This window comes from Austrofundulus limnaeus, unplaced genomic scaffold (assembly GCF_001266775.1).
Source record: "Austrofundulus limnaeus strain Quisiro unplaced genomic scaffold, Austrofundulus_limnaeus-1.0 Scaffold427, whole genome shotgun sequence".
In the NCBI taxonomy this organism is placed as follows: domain Eukaryota; kingdom Metazoa; phylum Chordata; class Actinopteri; order Cyprinodontiformes; family Rivulidae; genus Austrofundulus; species Austrofundulus limnaeus.
Genome location: NW_013952829.1, coordinates 218,965 through 223,076, shown reverse-complemented (window position 1 = coordinate 223,076; position 4,112 = coordinate 218,965). Strand labels below are relative to the sequence as shown.

Genomic DNA, 4,112 nt, shown 5'->3' with positions numbered 1-4,112 from the left:
ATGTTTTCTTCATAAAAGAGTATTTAGCACAATTATGCCAGAAATTCTCATAGATTCAAATACTGCAAGAGTTTATAAAAACAGATGATGGAGCTTGTGATGTAGAAGGTATTTACAGGGGGTAAATCTATTCAAATGAATATAACATAATTTAAATGATCAAAGGTGTGGAGCCGCTAATTAGTAATAATTTCTGGTGTTAAACTCACAGAAGCTCTGCTGCTTCTACAAGTCATTTTCACCTCATGTCTCCACATGAACAGGATCAGTGGAAGCAGATCTGCTTCAGTCATCGCGCTTTAAAACGCTGCAGCAGCTTTTCAGGCTAAAATAAAACAGCACATTTTAAAGAGATAAAACCCTCCTCAGGCCTGTGCAATCCGTGTGAAAACTCTCCCCTCTTCTGCAAAGAAATAGAGACCCCCAGGAAAAAAAAGAGAAAAAAATCTTTCGTTTCCCTCGAGCGCAGACATGAATTTCTGACTCATTAGCATTTATGCAAATGACTTTCTAATTGCAGGCGTAATGACTCTGGCGTGGGAGATTTTTCAGTCCGCCATGTTTTTTTTCTTCTTCTTCTTCTATTTCTGCATGCTTTGCCTGTGTTTATGTGTTTATTGTTCTTCCTCAGAAGACTTTTATTTGCAGCCTCCTGTCAGGAATCCTGCTGCAGCTTCGTGACGCGTTCAGGAACAGTGGGAGACTTTTTGTGTTTGCTTTTGATCCGGCTGCGTTTCTCCTTTTTTAAATTTTATTTCTTTACTGATGCTGTGAAGTCCCGTTGTTTCCTCCTTTCAGGACGTGAAGGAAGCGGAAAATCAACTCAGAGGTGAGCGTTGTGCCTCTGAGCACAACGAGGAGGTAAAATGGCAGCACGTGAAGGTGGCAGCAGCATCAGCCACAATGAAATAAATACACATCTTTAAAATGCAGGACTACATTTGATTTAAAAATAATCATCTTTTTGTTTTAATTAGTCAAATATTTGAAAGAAAAAAATGCATGTGCAATGATGAAGACTAAATATCAAATTAAAAAAAATGTTTGTTTAATAATGTTGGTCAAATGATTATTGCTTTTATTTGCGTTTTGCTCATCTTTAAACCATGCCACTGCTCAGTGAACTATAGATGTGTGTGTAGTGTCTGAGTGTGTGTATAGGGGTGTGTGTGATGTCTGGTTTGGCACAGGGAGGCTGTTTGGGCCCCCACAGAGCTGCAACAATATGGGCAGATTTGAGGGACAAAAGCCTCCGGAGCTTTGAGTTGCTGAGCACGTCTCCGACACCAGAATCCTCATGTTACTGGGGATGCTGGGATGTTGCAGAAACATGAGACCAGGAATGGAAGACTGCAACAGTTTGTGTCCGTGCTGCAGTACAACAGGCTGCACAGGCGTGAGTGTGGGTAAATTTTGCAGAAATAAAAGCATCAACAAGTTTCAAAAGGAATTTCATGTATTTAGTTTTAAAAATTAGCTTTTGAGGTTTTAGTCTGACTAAGATTATCCTTTTTTTTTTTAACCAGCCTGCTTTTCCAGCTTCATAATGTTTCCATGTGTTTCAGGATCAATGGAGAATCAACATTTTTTTTTGCCTAAAGGCAGCGTGGCTGTTGAATGCTGGAAGATTTTTGCCCAAATATAAGAAAATATTAACAAAAATTTGGCAATTTGTTGTAAAGTAGCTATAAAAAAGGTTGAAATCTAGCACAAAGAAGGGGAAGCACAATTAAACAATAAATGACCACAAAAAGGTGACTTAGTTGAAAAAAGCTCAAATTAGCTGAAAAAGCCTGAGACAAATTGCAGAAATAAACATCAAAAGCTTAAAGTAGCAGAAAGAAAGTGATAGAGGTACAAAAAATAATAAAAAAATGAAACAATCAGAATCAAAATGAGCAGAAAGATAAAAGCAGAAAAACACTAAAATTAGAAAAAAGAAGCAAAAATGACAAAGAAGTAAACAAAAAGCAGAACTGTAACAAGGAAAAAGTTTAACTTTTGAAGGATTTTAAGGATGTTGAAGACAACTTTATTCATTTTCGATAAAATAAAAGATGGCCAAAAAAATGATAAATATCTCAAAAAGTGTTCATTGCTGAAAGACCAAAGATCACAGTCAAAATGTGGTGAAGGAGATGAAAGTTTTGAGGCATGAATTGTTGAAAAAGATAAATGCCAAAAAGAAGACAAATGGATCATCTCAATAAGTGAGACCACCTCAGACCAAATCCAACGTTTGACCTCAGTGGTTTGGATTTTTGCCAGTCAGTCAGACTGGTTCCGGTTGTTCTGGAGAACCAGTTGTTTAATGGTGGAATTAATTTCACCAACTTTCAACAAGTAAATGAAGCAGATATTATTCCATGCTGTGATGTGTCATCTGAACCTGTGAGCACTTTCAGTTAGGAGACTGCTGATGGTTTTTTTTTTTTTTTGGATGACAGAAGGTTTGCAGCCTAAGTTGTAAAATAAAATTATATTCAGTGTATTTAACTATCTGGAAAAACTGTATTATAAAACAGATTATAGTTTTATATTTATCATATTTTGCACAAGCTTTATGGTGGATGTTTTATTTTTATGAAAGGCTTGGACTGTAATTGTAAAATGTGTAAAAAGCTTTTCTTCTGAAATGTCTCCTGTTTTCTGTCTTTCTTATACCCCCCCATGTTTTTCATCCTTCTGTTCTCATCCATGGTCAGCAGCTGATCTGAGGTGTGAAGCTCGGTGCAGACTCTGTGTGGGCTGTGAACGTCTCCCTCTGCTGCTGTTTAACCTGCAATCTGAGATCTGAACCATGTAAACAAAACAACAAGAGGATAAAAAACAAAGAAAGACGAGAGCGTGCCATCGAGGGATTTCCATTTCACAAATGTTATTAAAAACTGAATGAAATGAAAACAAAAAAAAAAGACCTAAAGTAGGTTTGTTGTACATGAATCTAACGTGGTTGCTGATTGGCTGGAAACTAAACCTCATGACGGGTGAAAAATATTTGATATTTTAACACTACATGTACAGCCAAGCTCAAAATGTTTGACATTATAAAGCTCTTGAATGTGCAATTAAATAAATAATGTTATTTATTTATTAAGTTTTAGTATTTATATTTTTACAAGGGGATATATTTCCAATTTGTATCTCAAAATAAACGTGTTTAAGAAAGCAAACTAATGTCTTTTCTGTTGCTCGTGCATTGCTTATAACGTGCTGCTCCGTCTAAGTTTATATGAGACATTTGTGATTAATGAGATAAAAGAAATAAATAATAGTTAAAATCCTGTGGACTCTTTTATGGTTTTGGCCTTGCCTTGTTTGACCTTCATGCCGATGAATGGTTGTCCCTCTGCTGCTCCTGTAGCAGCAGCAGGTCTTCATCAGCTCTGATCAGGCTGGAAACACAGACCCTTCAGCTCAGGACACATATGAGCAGCAGATCCTCTATAAGACGCAACAATGTTATAGTGTTATAATGTTTTATTTTATTGTGACTAATACGAGGATTGTTTTCTCAAATAATCCAGTCAAATCAGCAAAAAATATCTAAGTTCTGGGTCTTCTTACAAGACAACCAACAGCAGCAAATTTGAAAATCTGAAACAGCGCCATCTTTAAATATTTGCTAGATTTTATTCCTGGAGTAAATGCATTCGACACTGTTTAATTTGGAAAACAAAATAGCACTATTTAAATTAAGCCACAGCAGGCCCAATTAAGCCATTCAAAACTGCTTTTAAGAGTGAATGCAAATTTTTCCAAAGCTTTTATGGGGCTTCTGCTGATAATTATTTAATATTCAGGTCATGTTTCCAAGTCAGAACTCTTATAGGATCCTTTGCATTTGCATTAAAAGAAGGTTTTACCTTCTATTAAAACTGTTTTTAATTAGAACTTTAATATCGTTAGTCATAAAGCTAAATTCAACACCACTTAATTATGTGATACAGCTGTTGCTTAGGAATTGTTATAATTACTAACTTGAAGCTTTTTCTTTCTACAACATGAATCTTTGATCCTATTGATACGTTTTGTTGCAATAAGAAAAACACACAGGGACCAGCAAAACGCAGGCCTTTGCGGGGTTAACAGCATGGAGGAGGTGGTGGTGG

General features: G+C 36.1%; 1 long non-coding RNA gene across 1 annotated transcript; it reads left to right on the top strand.

The window, feature by feature from the left end:
* Window positions 1-258: 258 nt before the first annotated feature.
* LOC106529212 (uncharacterized) lies at window positions 259-3,173 on the top strand. The gene is made up of 2 exons (XR_001311609.1): window positions 259-829; window positions 2,709-3,173. It is a non-coding gene; the product is annotated as an uncharacterized LOC106529212 (long non-coding RNA).
* The last annotated feature ends 939 nt before the right edge of the window (window positions 3,174-4,112 follow it).